Source organism: Lissotriton helveticus, chromosome 7 (genome assembly GCF_964261635.1).
Source record: "Lissotriton helveticus chromosome 7, aLisHel1.1, whole genome shotgun sequence".
NCBI lineage: Eukaryota > Metazoa > Chordata > Amphibia > Caudata > Salamandridae > Lissotriton > Lissotriton helveticus.
Window position 1 is genome coordinate 1,624,829,832 of NC_136068.1, and position 21,283 is coordinate 1,624,851,114.

Genomic DNA, 21,283 nt, shown 5'->3' on the forward strand with positions numbered 1-21,283 from the left:
ATCGTATGGGAACACCTGTCGAACAACTGCTTCGTGGAGCTCCGGCAACACCTCCTGGACAGCAAGCTAACCGACCCTCGACAACTCGCCGCCGAAGCCGACCGGTGGGAAAGCACCCGAGTTGGCCGGAGCACACCCAGCGAAGTATCCAGACCGTATCGCCCCCGAGGGGGAGGAGGAAGTCAGGGTCGGGGGAGAGACCCCGGCCCCTCGTCACCCCCCAGAAACCCCTCGACCCCGGTTGGCCGGGGAAGCCCTGCCGTCCGGGCCGGTTTCCGGGCCAACATTACGTGCCACAGGTGCCAGCGACCCGGCCACTACGCCAGTGATCCCAACTGCCCAAAGAATCCGAACGCTACTCCCCGCCAAGTTGCAGCGGCGGCCCTAGGGGAAGAAATAATCCCGGAAGACCAAGAGGAGTACGAGACCGATCCTTCTGAATGGGCACCCGCCGCCATGGCACTGGTCTGCTTAGGGGAGAGAGACATGATTCCGCGGGCCCCCCTTCCCGCCAACACACAGAAGTACGGTCAATGGGTCAGCATCAATGGCCGCCGGGCGGAAGCCCTCCGCGACACCGGGGCCAGTGTAACGGCGGTCCGACGCCACCTCGTCACTCCAGACCAAATCTTGCCGAACATTCTTTGCCCTGTTCGATCAGCCGACAACTCCGAAAGCCTATGCCACATGGCCTGCGTCCCCTTCGAGTGGGGAGGAGTAACAGGGATGTTAAAAGTAACTGTCCGCGATGATGCCCCCGTGGACTGCCTCCTAGGAAACGACCTTGAAAGCTCTCCCTGGGCAGCTGTCGAACGGAGGGAGCACCTGGGGATGCTTGGCCTCCCCGAATGGGTCTGCGTCACGACCCGGTCCATGACCGCCCGCGCGGTCCCCCGCCCAGAAGAGCCCGAGTGGCCAGAACCTCCTCCCGCGCTCATCCCAGAGGAGGCCGCCCCAGAAGCCATTCCCTTGACCCAAACCGAAGAAGGACCCGACCAGCTTCGGGACGTCCCTGACCTGGCACAATGGCGGCAGGAGGGAGGCCCCACGCAGGAACAATTCCGGGCCGAGCAAAAAACCTGTCCTTCTCTCGAAGGACTCCGGCAGCAAGCCCTGGCCCAGAGCACCGGGGATACCTCGGGGGCCCACTGGATCTACTGGGACCAAGACCTGCTCTACAGCGAGCAGAAAATTGCAGAACTAGGGGCCAGTCGGGTGCTGGTGGTGCCCCTTCGCTTCCGAGACTTCCTCCTGAACTTAGCCCACGATGTCCCCCTTGCCGGACACCTGGGGCAGGATAAAACCTACGACCGCCTGGTGACCCATTTTTTCTGGCCCCACATGCGGAAGGATGTCGCCAACCACTGCAAGGCCTGCCCCACCTGCCAGGCCAGCGGAAAAAGTGGCCGAAAAATCAAAGCACCATTACAACCCTTTCCTGTCGTCACCACCCCGTTTGAACGAGTGGGAATAGACATTGTGGGTCCCCTCGACCCCCGAACAGCCCAAGGACACCGGTTCATCCTGGTGCTTGTAGACCACGCCACCCGCTATCCCGAGGCCATCCCTCTTCGGACTGTGACGGCCCCCGTGGTGGGCCGGGCCCTGATGGGGATCTTCTCCCGGGTGGGGTTCCCCCGGGAGGTCGTCAGTGACAGGGGCACGAACTTTATCTCCAGATATATGAAGTCCCTCTGGCAGCAATGCGGGGTCACCTACAAATTCACGACCCCTTATCACCCGCAAGGAAACGGACTGGTCGAGAGATTCAACCGCACCCTCAAGGGGATGATTATGGGTTTAGAAGAACCCCTTCGACGCCAGTGGGACGTACTGCTTCCATGCCTCCTGTTTGCCTATCGGGAGGTCCCGCAGAAGTCCCTCGGCTTCAGCCCCTTTGAACTACTGTACGGGCACCCCGTCCGGGGCCCCCTCAGCCTAGTCAAGGAAGGTTGGGAGCAGCCTCCCCAGAAAACTCCCCCGGACATCTACCGGTATCTCCTGGCTCTCCGCAACCAGACCCGGCGGTTCCGAGACACCGCCAAAGCCAACCTCGAGGCCAGTCAGGAGGACATGAAGAGGTGGTACGATCAGCACACGTCCTCCATTGAGTTCGAACCTGGACAACAGGTCTGGGTGATGTCCCCGGTTGAGCCCTGTGCCCTCCAAGACAGATGGTCCGGGCCCTTCAAGGTAATCGAACGCAAGGGGCCCGTCACCTATTTAATCGACATGGAGACTGCCCGGAACCCCCTACGGGTCCTCCATGCCAACAGGCTCAAACCCCATTTTGTGCGATCCGAACTCAGCCTCCTGATGGCTACCGATAATGGGACGGAAGAAGACTCCGAACCCCTTCCGGACTTACTGAGGGTCCTCGAACGGGATGGCTCAGTGGAAGGGGTCCAGCTCTCCGAGGCCCTGTCCCCGGAGCAACGCCAAGACTGCCAAACACTCCTGAGGCAGTTCGCCTCCCTGTTCTCCCTCACCCCCGGAGTCACCCCCTGGTGCCTCCACGATGTAGACACCGGGGACAGCCCTCCTATTCGACACCGAGCATACCGCGTACCAGACCGGGTACGAGCCTGCATCCAGACCGAGGTGTCCAAGATGCTGACCCTAGGCGTGATCGAACCCTCCGACAGTCCCTGGGCGAGCCCAGTCGTCCTGGTTCCCAAGGCAGCTGCCCCGGGCGTTGCCCCTGAGCTCCGGTTCTGCGTGGACTATCGAGGGCTGAATGCAGTTACCCGGACCGACGCTCATCCCATCCCCCGGGCAGACGAGCTAATTGACCGGATGGGGGCCGCCCGCTACCTGAGCATCTTCGACCTAACAGCGGGCTACTGGCAGATCGGCCTCACCCCTAGGGCCCAAGAACGATCCGCCTTCTCTACCCCAGACGGGCACTACCACTTTAAAGTCATGCCCTTCGGCATGAAAAACGCCCCGGCAACGTTCCAACGGCTGGTAAACCAGGTACTGGCGGGCCTGGAAGACTTCAGCGCCGCCTACCTGGACGACATTGCTGTGTACAGCCACCAGTGGACCGACCACCTCCGCCACCTGCGGGAGGTTCTACACGCCCTCCAGCAAGCCGGGCTCACCATCAAGGCCAGCAAGTGCCAAGTTGGCCAAGGGTCCGTGACCTACCTGGGACACCAAGTGGGAAGCGGGCTGGTGGCCCCTCTCCAACTCAAGATTGCTGCCATCCAGGCCTGGCAACCCCCTACGAGCCAAACGGAGGTCCGGGCCTTCCTGGGGCTCACCGGATACTACCGGCGGTTCGTGAAGGACTATGGTAGCATCGTGGGGCCCCTCACAGAGCTCACCTCCAAAAAGAGCCCCAAAACCGTCAACTGGACCCCGGACTGCCAATCAGCCTTCGAGAAGCTAAAGACCGCCATGTGCACGGCCCCCGTGCTCCAGGCTCCCGACTACAGCCGGGAATTCATTGTGCAGACGGACGCCTCCGATCATGGTGTGGGGGCCGTCCTCTCCCAACTCAACACCGAAGGGGTCGACCATCCGGTGGTCTTCATCAGCAGACGCCTCTTGCCCCGAGAACAGCGCTGGAGCACCATTGAGAGGGAGGCCTTCGCCGTAGTCTGGGCACTCAAGAAGCTCCGGCCATACCTCTTCGGCACCCACTTCCGGGTGCAAACAGACCCCCGACCCCTGCAATGGCTGATGCAAATGCGGGGGGAGAACCCGAAGCTGTTGCGCTGGTCCATCTCCCTGCAGGGGATGGACTTCACGGTGGAACATCGTCCAGGCCAGGACCACGCCAACGCCGACGGCCTGTCACGCTTTTTCCGCCTCAGCGAGGAGAGTCCCCAGGAAGATGGCTGACTCTCCCCGCCTTCAGCTGGGGGGGACGCATGTTGGACAGGCCGCATGGTCGGGCTGCCCCCCCTCCCCGCAATGGGACCAGGACCCTGGCTCTCCCTGCATCCCCAGCCAGAGTCCACAAACGACCACCCGAAGTACCCTGCAATCCCCCCACTACAAGACACCAGCTCCGGACCCAGCTGGCCCGGGTCACCATCTACCCTACGACATCGACCCGGCCGCCATCTTGGGGCACGGCAGCACGAGGCCGCGTGGCCTCAACTCGACCCTAACCCCGGGCCCGGCCGGCCCCGACATCGAGGCACCAACCTCCCCCCAGGAGGCAGAGTGACCACTTGGCGAGTCAATGGGAGAAGGAATCGTCAACGGCTCTCCTCCGCCAGGTGTCGATCACCCCAGGCCGCCTGGGCGCTGGCTCCACCCCCCTGCTGGGTGTCTGGACTCCCTCATCCCGGACCTCCCGGCCCCCAGGCGCGAGGGTCCGGACATCAAAGGGGACCAGACCTATAACTGGGGCAGGGCCAGACCAGGAAGGCAGTTGTATCCTGGAGTCGAGAGACCCGAGAAGAACTCATCCGTGACTTGGCCTGCTGGCGCTGCCGCGGCCCTCTGCCTCGTGAAACCATCGTCTTGGCCTGCTGGCGCTGCCGCGGCCCTCTGCCTCGTGAAACCATCGTCTTGGCCTGCTGGCGCTGCCGCGGCCCTCTGCCTCGTGAAACCATCGTCTTGGCCTGCTGGCGCTGCCGCGGCCCTCTGCCTCGTGAAACCATCGTCTTGGCCTGCTGGCGCTGCCGCGGCCCTCTGCCTCGTGAAACCATCGTCTTGGCCTGCTGGCGCTGCCGCGGCCCTCTGCTTTGAGAGACTATCATCTTGGCCTGCTGGCGCCGCCGCGGCCCGATCCACAGACACTCCAGCTCGAGGATTGTGAGCTCGCCTTTTACCACAACCTGTACCGATCCGGTACCAAGACTGTCCCGCTACCCCCTTTCCCTACAGAGACTAGAAGTGAGAGGACCTCCGGGTCCAAGTTATCCTGTATCGCTGATATCCTTGCCTTAAGAACCTTATATAAAGCCTTGAACTCGACTTGGTGTGGTGCCTGTTTGTGGGGAGGGAGGGTACTTGTCTGTACGATCGCCGGAGACGGTCCCCCTCGGGGATCTCTCCCTCGGTATCCGGCCGACCCTCCGGGTCCCCGTCTAACACACTCCGACTGCATTCACATTAGTCTAATTGTGGGTCAGTTGATGGTAGTGTTCTGTCACCTCCATGACGATGATCTGTTTTTGCTGCAGACTGCACCCTGTCTCCCTCTCCCTCTTCTCCTTGGCCTTCCCCGACCCCGTTGTTTCTTGCTGGTAGTCTGTGGGGCTTGTGTGGTTTGCGATGGCCTCTGCTCTCGGTCAGGGTGCATCCAAGTTGCTACGCACTTTGAATTGTTTCTGGGGTGTTATTTTTGTAGCTTTTATAGTGCATTTTCCAACCAGACGCGTGGGATTTGCAGGCCTGCAGCTGGTTTTTGCTGCTTTTTGTATTGTGCCTGGCCTCATCGCAGCCTTTTTCCATTCGTGTTTCGCTGCTTTGTGCCTGTGTCAGGTTTTCACATCATGCCAGCGCCTCTTGGCCTCCTCGACATTCCGACTGCATTCCCTGTAGTCTAATTGTGGGCCAGTTGATGGTAGTGTTCTGTCACCTCCGTGACACTGATCTGGTTTTCATGCGGACTGCACCCCGTCTTCCTCTCACTCTTCTCCCTGGCTTTCCCAGACCCCGTTTTTCCTTGCTGGCGGTCCGTGGGGGTTGTGGGGTTCGCATCGGCCTTTACTCTCGGACAGGGTGCATCCATGTTGCTTGAATTTTGGATTGTTTCTGGTGTGTTGTATTTGTAGCTTTTATAATGCATTTTCCCATCAGAAGTGGGAATTTGCATGTCTGTCACTGGTTTTCACTGCTTTTTGTTCCACGATCGGCATAATCGCAGGATTTTTTGTGTTTCCGTTTCGCATTTTTGTGGCATGGCGTTGGATTTAACGCAGACTTTTGACGTTTTACCTGAAGACTATGGCATGGTACTGCCGTGTTGAGAATGCTTGGTTAACACAGCGTTATTTTCCCACGATGTTGGTAGTTGCGTTAAGTTACTTTTGCGATGGTTATCACACGTTCTTGAGAATATGCCCCTATGTGTTTTATACACATATTTTTGCAAATTTGTCAAGCCGGGAGTGACAAGAAATTTTCCACACCGTGTACCACCTGACCTTGCTACGCCACCCTCTGCAAGCAGTTGTACATATAAACTCTTCTAACGGCCTTAAGCTTGTCCAGCAGGGCTTGCTCAGTTTATTACCCCAGGACACCATGTATCTGAGCAATTGCATACTATACAGATGCAAACCCGTCCAAGCGATGTCAAAATATATTGGTCCAACAGCACCTTGTTCCCTAAAGTTATAACAGACCGTCACTAGGACATATACCCCCGGCATCCGTTCCATACCCACCCCCACAGTCTCTTTAGCTTGCAGCATTTTAATCCTAAACTGCTCTCACCAGGTTACCGATATATTATTAATGCTTTCCACATTCTATGTGTTCTGGCCCAACCCACTCACCTCTACCCCATTTCTAGTATTAATACTAGGGGCAACCACTCCTTTGCACCGTCTAGTTTGACGGGCATGAGGTCTTTTTCATAAACTCTATTACGGCACTTGTTGCTTAGTTAGCATTTCTTGTCGCCGCGCGCCCCTTCGTGTTATGCTTTGGTACTGCAGCTTGGGACACCGTTCCTTCCACTGTTAAAGCATTTGTGCCCGAATGAGCAAATCTGGCATACATAAATCCCTTTGATAAAAAAAATCAACACACGTCACCTCGACGGAGTTCATGATTTTCTAGCTGGAAGCCCATACTTCCCGAAGTGGAGGGAGTGAAACAAGAAGCATACGATGTGACATCATGGGTCTGATTTTGGCCATCTACTGAAGATACATATCTATTTACACCAGTTTTCCCCAGTTTAGTAACGTTCCACTCACAAATCATGTTTTGTGGACGTTAAGTAAATCCTCCATAACTTCCTTATGACCATATAAATAAGCCTCGTTTTCACATCTATTTCTTCTGTTTCCTGCTTGTGCTGCCTCTGTTCTCTCCTATGTTAACCTCTTTTCCCGCTCTTGCACTATAGGTACTTTTATGTTGGCTGGCAATGCGTGTTGTTGTTGTGTTTGAGATCTCTTGAAGTTACTATTTTTGTCTCCAGTTTAGCTATTCAGGAGTGTGCGTTAAAGTCATGATTTTACAAGGAACGAAAGGGCAGATTTACAAAAGTGTCACGCAGCGCAGCAGCCAAAAATGCTATGCTGCATTGCGTGGCAGGGAGAGAGGGGGATAGTGCCGTATTTACAGAGATAATGCACTCTCCTCCCTCTCCCTGGCATTGGCACCGAATTTTGCTGCTCAGCGCCTTGCACACATCTTTGCACCATAGTGCAAGGGTATATGCGTGAGTCTAGCATAGATAGGTTTTGTCCCAGAAAGGTTCACTTCCAGTACAAAATAATATACCTAGCCCTAGACCATTTTAAAACTTTGCCTACTATGTATGAGTGCTGTACTGTGCAGCACACATTCAAAGTCAGAAAAGAAAATGGAAATGAATTTTTTTTCCTTGTGATGCCCCCTTTCAAATAGCGTTAATTTTGGCTCAAAAACCTGTCTACTGTCATCAGTAGATAGCGTTTTGCGTAAAAAAGCATAGGTGTTGGCATGGGAACGCCCATGTACTACCCAAGCAACTCCCCCTTGATGCTAAGCAATGCAAAGTAGTGGCGTGCTCTGTTTTGCTTTACTTTTAGGCGACGTTCCAGCGCAAAATAAGTGTTGTGCTGGAAAATATATAACATAAAAATAATTTTGAGCTGCGTGCGCCACTTTTGTGATGGGAACCCGGTGCAAAATGTTTGTAAACCTATGCTGAAATGTTCTGACCAATTCAAGTTGAGAAGAATGGAGGTTTGCAATTCTATTTCTTCTTGAAAATCAGGTCCACAGTAGGGCCCTTATATAGTAGTTTGTTGTTGAATAGAAATAAGTGATGAGGAATGTGTGGGTGTGCTCCTGTGTTTCCCAGTAAAGGTTAAGTTACTGATAGAAAATCTGATCACAAGGGGAGGTTGGTTGATCAGTGTTGCATTCAAGGAAATCATCAAGAACTCTACTTGTTGACAGGTGGGTGGTGTAATATGTTCCTCCTCAGTAGTTTAGATATTATAGGGCAGATTTCATAACATTTCACACAACTCAGAGGGTAAAAAAGGTGTGTTGCTTTGCGAGAGAAGAGGGCAGGAGAGTGCCATATTTAAATATGGCACTCTCCTCCCCTCTCCCTAGCACCGCCACTGAAATGATCTGCCATGCACCACAGACACACCTTTGCACCATAGTGCAAGGGTGTGTGCGTGAGTCTAGCATAGATTTTTTTACTGGAAGGATATCCCTTCAGTACAAAATTCTATGCTCAGACTAACTTTAAACCTTTACCCACTTTGTATGCATGCTGTACAGTGGAGCATACATACCTATTTGAAATGGGCTCTATTTTCTCATGCTAAACCCTGTCTATTTTTTTAAGTAAATAGGGTTTAGCATCAGAAACTTTGGGTGGTTGCATGGGGACACCCATGCACCACCAATGATACGCCCCCTTGGTGCTAAGTAACGCAAAGCAGCGCTATGTGTTGCTTTGAGCTACTTTCCAGTGTTTTCTAGTGCTGAAAATAATTTAGTAATAAAAGATTTAGACTATGGTACAAGCGACTGCCCTGGCCAGCTCTTTGTCTGCACACTCACTGCACTCTAGTATGAAGGCCCCCCTCTCTCCATTATATCCTGGAACGTCAATGGCCTTGGAGATAAGATTAAGAGAGGGCTGGCCCTACAATATCTTAAACGCAAGGCGCCAGCAGTGGCCCTGATTCAAGAATCCCACCTGGTGGGCTCGGCTAGCAAAACCTTAGATAGATGGGGTTTCACAAGGGTGGTGCACTCCGACATCTCCTCCGGCTCTCGGGGGTGGGCATCCTGATTAATAAATGGTTCCCGGTTATTATAATGGGGACATGGTCCGATACTCAGGGACGTTTTGCAGCCGTGGCATGTCAGTGGGAGGGACATCCATACAATCTAGTGTCAGTATACATCCCACCAGCTCTACATAGGGTGACCTTCACTACCCTGGGTAAATTTCTGCTTACACTTCCGCCAGGAGAATTGGTAACAGGGGGCAACTTTAATCCAACAGTAGATGCCGCCATAGATTAACGGTCCCCCAGAGATCAAAGCGGGATCAACCTCCGGTTATCTGAATTCCTGGACACTTTTGGTCTCGTGGATGTTTGGCGCTCACAGTTCCCACAGGAGCGACAATACACCTTCTGTTCAGGGGTGCATGGCAGTTTATCAAGATTAGATTACATCTTCACATTGGCGACAGGCCTGGAAGGGATACTAGAGATATCACATTTGCCATGGGGCATTTCTGATCACTCCCCTGTCCTACTCAGATAAACATCTTGTACCCTGGGGCAGCGCCAAATCTTCCCAATCAATCCCAGTTTCCTACAAAACCCTCAGATATGGAAGGGTCTGCTCACGACCACGAAACAATACTTTGAGGAAAACAAACACTCCGTCACATCCTCAACAACAACGGAGCTTGCACGACAGATCCACAGCAAATAGTGGATGCACTCGCGCTGCAGTATGAGAAAGCGTATACACCTACCGCCACAGCCAAGACAGACGACAATTTCGCTTTTCTCAGAGATATTCAGATGCCTACACTTATCCTTATTCACCTGCAGGACCTCGAGGCAGATTTGACGATAGAGGAAATAACACTGGCAATTGGCGTACTGCCCACTGGGAAAGCTCTAGGTCCCAACGGAACACCGATAGAATTGTATAAAAAAGCTGTGAGTCACCTTGCACCACACCTGCTGGGAATGTATACAGGCAGTTTAGAAAAAGGGGAACTTCCCAGGATCAATGCCTAGCCACAATAGTGGCAATACATAAACCTGGGAACCACGGCAGGACAGTACATCATGCCGGCCTATTTCATTGCTCAATGCAGGAGCCAAAATATTGGCCAAAATACTGGCCTCCAGGTTGCTACCCTATCTCACAAAACTGGTACACCCGGATCAATCGGGGTTCATGCCAGGTCACAACACAGTGCTTAATCTGAGGCGACTGCTCGCCGTTATGGCCCGTATATCACTCATAGAGGAAGACACAATTATCTCTCTCAAATGCACGTATGGCATTTGACCTAGTCGAATGGCCCTTTCTTTTTGCAGTACTCCGACACCTGGGCTTTGGTCCCCGGTTCTGTGCATGGTTCCAGTTACTCTACACGAACACCTTGGCACATGTAGTGGTGAATGGCTGCATCTCGGCAAACTTCCCCTTGGGCAGAGGGACTAGAAAGGGCTGCCCCTTGTCGCTGCTGCAATTTACGCTGGTGCTTGAGTCCTTGCCGGCTTGGATAAGACAAGATCTGGTCATTCGAGGACTCAAGTGGGCGGAGGGATGGGAAGACCACATTTCCTTGTACGCGGATGATGTCTTATTATACATGGCTTCCTCCACAAGCTCCATTCATTGCCTCTTAGACATTTGTGCGGCATATGGTACAGTCAGGATATACCATTAACTGCTATATGTGCTCAAGGGGCCTCCACCACGACTACCTAGAAATTGTGAAATACAGATTGCGGAAACTGGATTTAAATATCTTGGCTTATATATAACACCACACACGAGCAGTTCATGGGGAAAAACGTCCTGGAACCCCTGGATAGGTTTAGACGGGATGTATAGCACTGGCGCTCCTTGCCGCCGACGCTGATGAGGAGGGCGGCTCTCTTCAAAATGAAGGTGCTCTCTAGGTTCCACTATGCCTTGCAAAACACCCCCTTTGTGGCTCCCCCCCAACTACCTTAAAGCAATTGACACCGAAGTCAGCAATCTCCTTTGGGACAGAAAGCCAGCCTGAATAGCCATGCAAAAGTTGGTAAAGAGATGGTATGATGGTGGAATCGCCCTTCCAAACATAAAAGTGTGCTACTGGGCGTCACAACTCACCGTGATAAAACAGTGGCTCCATGCTCCACAAGAGGACCCGACTTTCTGTATGGACAGATATGTCCTTGGTGGGGGGGTTATCATGGGTGCACTATATAATAAACATCGGGGGCCAAACCTCATAGGGCCAGTGGCACACCCCGTACAAACATTCTTCACTGCACTCAGTGCGCTTGGCCGGGAGGGGGTACTGACACAAGCTACACCGCTGTGGGGAACCCGACGATGAGGTAAATTATGCAACACTAAAGGTTTTAAACAATGGGTTCTAATTGGTATTCCCTGGGTAGGGGATCTATGGAAGAGGGGCAAAATCATTCCTTTTACTCAGCTCCAAGAAACATATGGGGTGGCACCGACGGAAACATTCCACTACATGCAGATTAGCCACGCGCTTACAAAACTTATTCCGCCGGAAACTGAGCTCCCGGAGGCCTCTCCATTAGAGGATAGATTGTTGTCTGACCACATGACTAAAAAGCGATTTCGCAGACGTACTGCAAAATTATAAACAACTAACCAGACCCCACAAATACCCTTAGGGACAAATGGTAGACCGACAATGGGGAACTAGACGAGGCAGATTGGCAGGAAGCATTATCATCCCAGAGAGAGGTAGCAATTCCCTCCAGGTTAAAGTTAGTACAACTTTTCTCCATCGTATCTAGTACACACCGACTGCTCTGCACCTCATGGGACGTGCTGACACACCATTTTGTATAGGACAATGTGGGGGTATGGGTACCTTCTAACACATACTATGGGACTGCCCAGAGATTAAACCATATTGGGAGGCGGTCATGCACACCTTCTCCCGGGTGGGCGGAGCTACAGTTGAACCGGAACCCAAGTGTTGCCTTTTAAACGTCTGGATGCCTACAGACCTCAATCAAATGGCCCAAAACTGGGCAACACTGGGCATGACAATAGCAAAACTGAACATAGCTCAACTCTGGGGGGGGCGGGGGGGGGGGCGAGAGTAATTCCCACATACCATCAGTGGTGCTGTGACATGGACGGTGCAATGATAGCAGAGAAAGTGGTTTATATGCATAGGGGGTGCTCATAAAAAAGGGACAAGGATTTAGGGAAAGTGGAATGAATTCAGAGGAAATGTTTGCGATCTGCCTAGGGTTGAGTCGATGTCTGATGTCAGCAAATAAGTCTACAGGCCGGGGAGGGGCAAACTGTTTTTTTCAATTTACACTGCTGTGGTGATAGGGGGGGAGGGAGGAAACAATAATGAAGAACATGTAAAGGTACTCAATATGTTTACGATTGATTGCAATGCCATGTGCTATTTCTATACCAAAGTATGCAGTAATATGTACAAATTATTGAAAAATTGTAATAAAAATGTTTTTAAAAAAAGAAAAAAGATTTAGCATAGTTTGCATCATGTTTGTAAACTTGACAGTGAGAAATTAGAACAAATTAGAACAAAGAGGAGTTTATTGAGTAAATTAATTGTGGCGAAAGGTAATACCACACCAGTTTTGTTCTGTTGTGTTGAGGCATTGATGTATTTTATTGAGGCTTAAGATATTGTACACTAGTGATACGACAGTTGTATGGAGAATGAGCATTACCAGATTTCTTTAGTGTAATAGAGTCAATGTCACTGTCTTGGATGAGGCCAAATATGGATCTTGCCTTGTAGACTGCACACCTACAGTTCAGGGGGCTGCTATGGTGGGATCTGTAAAGAGATGACTGTGTTGAGAGGAGGTGATTCTTTATGGTTACTTTGGCAGACTGATCTTTGATTGTGGTTAGGACATCTTGCTGTGGTTACTTGGTAATAGGATGTGTTGTCACATCGTCATGGGATATGTGTGTTGGTGCATGTGTTGGGTTAGCATTGAGTAAGGTGTATAGTGTGAGCAAATTTATGAGAGTAGTACCTGTGAGTTAAGTGTAAGTGGGAGAGAGATGAGGGTGAAGGGTTTTAGTTTTTGTATAATCCTATTCAGGAGGTCCAGTTTCGGTTTATTGTCAAGCAGTTCATTTTGAGTAGTGGATAACAATTTTGTGCAATGGTTAGTATAAGTAGTTGTACTTAAATTTGAGATGAATAATCATACCTGTTGGAATTGACATCTTTAGTGTGGTTTCCCTCAACATTTTGCCTTCGATCCTCCTGTTTTTGCTGACTTCTTTTTTCTGGCTTTAGGACTTTGCTTACTTTACCACTGCTAACCAGTGCTTAAGTGCTTATGCTCTCACCCTGAAACATGGTAACATTAACTTACACCCAACTGGCACATTTAATTTACTTGTATGTCTCTAGTAAAATGGGACCACCTGGTACCTGGGGCCTGTAAACGAAATGCTACTAATTTGCCTGCAGCACTGATTGTGACACCCACTCAACTAGCTCTTCCAAACATCCCTCAAGTCTGCCTCTGCAGGGTTTGTGTGCAGTTTTAAAATCTCTCGTAAAGAAGGGGAACCAGGAGCTGTATTTAAGCAGGTCCTACACACAAGCTCCATGGCTAAATGTGTCTCGAAATGGTGTGCAGTTCCTAGGGAAAGGGGAAGGGAAAGGAAGGTCTTTATTTGTAATGCCCTCACACACCCCGGAGGATGTCATGCTTCATCATTAGGCAATGCTCCTTGTCGGGCCGGCGTTGCAATGCCCGACTAACATGCCTCATCATTGGGCCATGCTCCTTGTCGGGCCAGCGTTGCAATGCCAGACGGGCACCCGTGAACGGGGCTCTTTGGCGGAGATCATTTGAAGAAGCTGTAGGGTGTGTGTGTGGGTGTGAGGGCGGGGTAGTGCACTAGGCTAGTGAGATAAAATTAGTCTAGAGCAGTCCTACTGTAAGGTATTTTATTCCGGTGATAGCTCTAGCCTAATAAAAAAAAATCGGGAAGACCCTACAAGTGTGTAATGTTCCTATAGGGCTAAAGTGGTGCAGTGGGTCGACCTGTTTTGTTCCTGGTAAGCCGCTAACGGGTCTAGTGGCACTTCATCAGGACCATATGTGAAGAGTGCAGTTTGTGTGCACTACCGTAGGGCTGGTTCAGTAAATTATAGTATGGTAGCCAGACCTGGTAGTGGACCCCAATTGAAATTGCCCTAGGGTGTAAAAGACCAGTATTAAGGATGGTCAAAGGTTTACGATGGAAGGCAGAGCACTTAGTTGCTCGTGTTAGTCGAGCGGTCAGGAAACTTGCGGCGATCCTACCCTGGCTCTGGGCCCCGTTTTAAAATGCCATTTCAACCTGGCAAAATAAACCTTTTAGCAACACAAAAAGATGATGGATGGAATGCTGAACATTATCAAACATTCACCCCCAGTCACAGATCTGGGTTAAATACATTTAAGCGTGGCTCAGTGGTTAGAGGCGGCAGACCTGGAAGCTGAGATCAGCCGTGGACCAGGGTTCGATTCCCTGCCTCGGCGGGTCTCGGGCTCAAAAATTCCACGGACTCGATAATTCTCGTTCCGGTGCCTACTCAACTCACGGGGCCACACTCTGCGACTCTGGGCAATAGCTCGCTTAATCTCCACTACGGCCCCTCGCGGCGGGATGCCTGGCTTTCACCTTGTGGACACCCTGCCGGGGTATCTCACAGGGGAATACCAGGACGGGTTCCCTAAGCAAGCGCCGAGATGCCTACGGGTAGTCGTGCGCTATACAAGAGCGTAATCATTTCATTTCATCATTTTTTCTCACCATGCCACCCCAATGTGGACCCAGCCATATGCCAATCAGTCTGGACCCTGTTCCCCATGGAAACAGTCCAGCCCAAACTACCAGGTCAGGTCCTCCCTGGACCAGAAAACAAGCATCCTGGGTCTGGATTTGGGATATCACCCCTCATCAGCCAGGCTAGCTTGAATCCAATGGCATAGTGAGCACATGAAGTAGCTGTAATGAAATTCTAGATGAACAATCATACCTGTTGGACCTGACATCCTTGGTGTGGTTTCCCTCAACTCTTTGCATTCAATCCTCCTGTTTTTGCTCACTTCTTACTTCTGGCCTTAGCAGTTTGCACACTTTACCACTGCTAACCAGTGCTAAAGTGCTTAAACTCTCACCCTAAAAACATGGTATTATTGGCATACACCCAATTGGCATATTTAGTTTACTTGTAATTCCGTAGTAAAATGGTACCATCTGTAACCACAGCCTGTAAATTAAATGCTGCTAGTGGACATGCATCACTGATTGTGTCACCCACTTAAGTAGCCTTTACAAATGCTGCAGACTGCCATGACAGCTTGTGTGTGTAATTGTAAACTGCCATTTCAATCTGGCAAAACAAACCTTTTGCTGGGCCTAACCCTTCCTTCTTAATACATATTAGACATCCCTAGAGGAGGCCCTAAACAACCAAAGTCAGGGTGCAGTGTATTTAAAAAGTTGCAACATCCCAAAATAAAATGATGGCCGGAGTAGTGAAACTTTTAAAACACTCACCCGCTGTCACAGATCTGGGTTTAATCCATCTTTATTTTGCTCACCATGGCACCCCAGTTTGAACCCAGCCATATGCAAATCTGTGTTGAACCTGCTCGTCATGGGAAAAGTCCTGCCCGAACTGCCAAGCCAGGTCTTCCTTGGAATGGAAACAAGCATCCTGGGACTTGTGTTGGGGTATGCCCCCTCATCAGCCAGGCTACCTTGAGTCCAGTGGCAAAGTAAGGGCCCCATGTCTGTGCATACGCTGCCAACATAGGGTGCACAAAGCAAACACAAGGAGATGATGAACAGAGCACTGAAACTTTCCAGATGCTCACCCCCAGCCTTAGATCTGGGTTAAATCCATCATCGTTCTTTAGCTCACTCCGCCACCCCAGTTCAGACCCAACCATGTGTAAATCAATCTTGACCGTGCTCCTCACGGAAACAGTTCAGCCCTAACTGCCATGTCAGGTCTTCCCTAGGCCGGAAACAAGCATCCTGTGAACGATTCCGGGGTAACACCCCTCATCAGCCATGCTAGCTTGAATCCAGTGGCAAAGTGAGCAAGGGACCAAAGTATGGTCATACCCTACCAACTTAGGGCAAACCAAGAAAACACAAAGAGATGATGGATGCAGCGCTGAAATATTTCAGACACTCACCCCCAGTCATAGACCTGGGTTGAATCCATCATCGTTAATTTGCCCACTTCGCTACCCCAGTTCAGACCCTGCCATATGCAAATGAGTCTTGACCCTGCTCCTCATGGGAACACTGCAGCCCGAACATCCAAGTCAGGTCATTCCCGGACCTGAAACAAGCATCCTGGGACTGGTTTCGGGGTAACAACCCTCATCACCCAGGGTAGCTTGAATCCAGTGGCAAATTGAGCAAGAGACACACGTCTAGGCATACCCTGCCAACTTTGGGGTGAGCAAAGCAAACACAAGAAGATGATGGAGGGAGCGCTGAAACTTTTCAGACACTCACCCCCCAGTCACAGATTTGGGTTGAATCCATCATCATTCTTTAACTCACTTCACCACCCCAGTTCAGACCCAGCCATATGCAAACCAGTCTTGACCCTGCTCCCCATGGGAACAGTCCAGCTCGAACTGCCAAGCCAGGTCCTCTGTGAACTGGAAACAAGCATACAGGGACCAGTTGTGAGGTACCACCCTTCATCAGCCAAGCTAGCTTGAATTTAGTAGCGCAGCGAGCAAGGGATCCACGTCTGGGCATACCCTTAGCCACTTAGGGTGCACAGAGTAACATCACAAAATAAAAATAATTATCAACGGAGTGTTGAAACTTTTCAAATACTCACTGAGTCAAGACTGGTTTGCATATGGCTGGGTCCAAACTGGGGTGGCTTAGTGAGCAGAAGAACGATGATGGATTCAACTAAGATCTGTGACTGGGGGTGAGTGTCTGAAAAGGTTCAGCACTCCGTCCATCAACAAATTATGTTTGCTATTCAAAAAGTTGAACATGTACTTTTATCTTTCAGATGTCCTGGTAGCAAAAAAAAAGCTTACATTTGTTTTACACGATTTCATTGCCTGCGTCTTCACTAGAAATGCATTGGGGTGCTTTATTACAATTAATAAGTGATAACTTTCATTGCCTGTGTCTTCAACAGAAATGCATTGGGGTTCCTTATTACAATTAATATGTGATAACTTTCAATAGAGCAGGTAAGAACATTGAGTATGGTGTATAAAGAATTGTCATTTAAAACTCTCTTTAATGGTAAAGTAAGATTTTAAGTCATAATTCTGAAACTTTCAATTTTAGATAGTCGGCATTGTCTTGACCTAACGATTTGGTGCCTGTATCCTGGGTCACATGACTAGATGTAGCTGGCAGTTGGTCTTTCTGTATTGCTCCTAGACAGTGAGACAAAGGGGTAATGGGTGTTGGCAGTATGGGTGATCTCTGACTTGAAGAGTGGGAGGAGCTGTCACCTACTAAATATGCACTTCACAAAGCCCCTGTCTCAGCACACTTACAAAGAGTTTCACACTAGTCTTTTGTATTCTCAGACAAGCTAGGACCATGGCAGGGAGGGAGGAAGCTCCAGCCATCATAAGGCGTGGAAGTCCCGAAAAACTTCTCTTACTTTAAAGCTGACACCATGTATAAATAATGGACCCTCAGACCCAACTCTTCAGTACACCACCAGACCTGTAGAAAACGCATAATGGCTGGGGTTGGGATAGCATTCTGATTGTCGCACCCCAGAAAGGTAAAGTTTAAGGGATTAGTGGTAGCGGCACAATTGGCTGTGTAGGTATTAGGATGTGGGCTGCTAGTGTAGTCAGTATGCCCTGTGCATAATGGGGTATTTCCCCTGGGGGTAGGTATGGGTTGAGAAGGTAAGCTATCTTTGGTTTTACTGCATATTACATTGGGGTCTCCATAGGGGAGGGTTGTAAGATTTGTAGTTTGCTGTTGAGCATCTGAATTCTCCCCACCAGAAGGCTTAGGGTTCTGAGCCCCCCCGACTTGGTTATAGGTTTAAGTATACTAGTATGTGCATTTGACTTGTTTATCAATGACTCCCAGCGGTCTAGGCGTTTCCAGAGCGCGTTAAAGTTCTTTTCCACCAGGTCTCTCATGCACTCATATACCACGTCTACTACGGTATCATTTGAAAAGTCACCAGGTCGGATACGAGTTGTAGGGGCTACAGTATTCTCAGTTTGCGTGTGGATGGAATTATTGTTTCTGATAGGGTTAGATCAACAGTGGTAACCATTGTAGCATCAGTAGGTTCCACATTTGCTAAAGTTGCAGGAGCCGCCGTGTTTTGGAACCATGAGCTCAAGGCTGTAAGTTGTTTTTTTTTTTTGTTTTTTTCTTTTTTAATTTTTTTTTTATTGAAGTTGTATTCAGATTATATACAGCGTACATAAAAAATAAGAAAACACAGAAAAATAACAATTACATTTAGTTTCGACTCAACAAAATGTTAAACCCATTTACTCAAAATAGCATCCCCAAATTTGATCAAATTTTCTAATACCCCCAACTCTTTGAGCATATAAGAGTTCGCTTTTCCTGACCCTTTTAATTTTTTCCAACCATTCCTGCAGCGTGGGGATATAGGATGAAAGCCAATTCTGCAGTAATAAAGATCTAGCCACAGCCATTATAATATAAATCGATTTTGCCAAGTGACTGGAAAATATACAATCAGGGTCATATCCAAATAATAACATTCTTGCATTGCATGGGACAGATAACAAACAATAAGTCTTTAAAAAACTAATAATTTCTTCCCAGAAATGCTTAATTTTAGGACAAGACATAATAATGTGAGACCAATTGACTTGTTCACAATTGCAATGTCTGAAACAAAAAGCAGACGCATCGTTATACATTTTAGCAATTATTACTGGTGTACGATATAATAGCCACTTGCTAAAATACAACATGCGACGCCAATTGGCCCCACGCAATACGCAGAAATTAAATTGATTAATGGTTTTCCAGATTTCCGGCGACAATATAAAATTTTCTTGAGTGTACCATTTTCGGATAACTTTAGCAGTCAACTCTACCTCCCGACTTTGAGTCAGACACTGTTTCCATACTCCTGGTTTCTTCTCCACATTATTAATAAAAAGATCTAAAACAAGATTAGAAGTATCATTCGCAATGGTACCGGGATCTAATTGCGCCAACATAGGATAAATTAAATTAGAGTAGGAACCAATTAGCAAAAAATTGCCACCAATTCGAGCTGACATCTCCGTAACTGAGAGCCAAGTCCCGCTTACCAAAAAATCAGATAATGTTTTAAACCCAGACCTACCCCAATTTTTTATTACAATGGGATTGATTTTAATCTTTAAAAAAGAAAACACTCCGATTAAGGGAGTTAGTAAATGAAAGTGTGGAAGTGAATATCTCTTAAGCATTGCATTACGCCGTTTAAAAAACCAATTTAGGATTTTATACCGCACAAATTTGGGGGATTTCAATACAAACAACGGGGATGGTATTTGTATTTCTGAGCATATCAAATAAAAAAAAAAATTGCTGGCACTATGGTGCATCGACGCTATGGTGGAGTTCCACGCCTCCACGTAGCACCTGAACGCTCCCACCTCTTGCCTCCTTGCTCCTCCCCCCTACCATGAACATGTCCGCGGCGGCGATGTCAATGGCGAGGAGAGGGTGATGGCGTCCCGGAGAAGCTGATCCAAGCGTCCGAAGTGTCTGAAGTGTCTGAAGCAGAGACCGGCGCCTCGGGAGCTGATAGCCCGACTGGTTTCCTTTGGGTTGCGAGCTATCTCTTTTGCCACGAGTGATACAGTGATACAGGGTGATACAAGCGGCGTATTTAATCAGCACAGGTGTGCCAATTCATCTGACACGGTGAGCTGGAGTGGAAAACGCCTGGAAAAGCGCCTGGTTTTGACTGCCGCTGTAGGGGTTTTAATATTGGCTCCTTCATTTACTCCCTGTAAAACTGTAAGTCGACGAGCGGTGGAAGATGTGGGGAGTGATCTGGGGCGGACTTTCCCTTTGAATACAACGGCATTTTGTACTCAGTACTCAGTATTTAGCACGAAGCACGAAGCTCGGAGGGCAAAGAACGAAGCATTGAGTAATTAAAGAGCGCTATTTACTCTGCAGTCACATTGAATGCTTGAGCACTACTGCACGCTGCATAAGGAGTACAGGACTACATCTCCCATAGTGCCCTGCTAATCTGGAAAAACCTGGAGCCTGGAACGTGAAAAAAAAAAATGTGGGGGGAAAAAAAAAAGCTGGGAAAAGAAACTGAAAAGCTTTGCGGCCTCAAGCTGTTGCCTATTTTTTACACGGTTCTATTGCGTGACTCCTTATTTTTCTAGAGACTTTGTGTTTGTGTGCTTAACTGCAGTCGTAAATGGGCAAACAAACCAATGTTCGGGCTAAGACGAGAGCCCGACGGTTAAAGGCTTTAGAGGAGGCTGCATCTGATAAAGCGACTGATAAAATAACTGACCAAATGGAAAGCGGAGCAGATATTTCTTTGGTAAGCTCTGAGGGGGAGACTGATGCAGTTACAGAACCTCCGGATATTTCTGATATTCCCGATACAGTGGGGAACGCTCACTCACTTAAGACTTTCCAAACTGAATCTATTTCACAAGATTCCGAGCCTATAGAGGAGGCTAATGCGAATGCACAGTCTACATTTCCTAATAACTCGCATATATCATGTAGTCCTGTTACCACCCAGCCCAACCCTTACTCTGGTTCAGCTTGTGCTCAAGATCCAAGTACAGGTTCTGCTGCCGCTGTCGCTGCTATAGTAGTCACTAATTTGAATGACGGAGCGGATGGTCAGGTGGTTCAAGACACAAGTTGTGGGATACAAGTCGGGAGGGAACAAGCGGGTATGATGAGCCCCATTCTGTCTTTGATTACTGAGACTAACCAGACAACAGGGTTAAAAACAATGCAATTGTCAGTCAAGGACATGCTAAATTTAATTTTGGATGAGATTCGCGAAGTGAAGCAGTCTCAACAGTCTCAAAAAGCAGAATTCGCCGGAATTCAAAATCGTTTGGAAAAAATTTAGGTTATTGTCACTTCTTTCCCACCTCGTCTTCAGGAGGCTGAAGCCAGGATTTCAAGCTTAGAGGATGAAATCCCCAAACTTCAAAAGGATGTCAAGGACGTTTATAAATCATCGAAGACTTTGGAATCTAAGCTTGATGAGTTGGAGAATTATAATCGCAGATCAAATCTGCGAATAGTAGGGGTTCCAGAGAAGATTGAGGGCTCAGATATGGTTCAATGGGTCACTTCTTTTATATCGCACAAAGTAATTCCGGAATTCAAAGGTGATTTGACA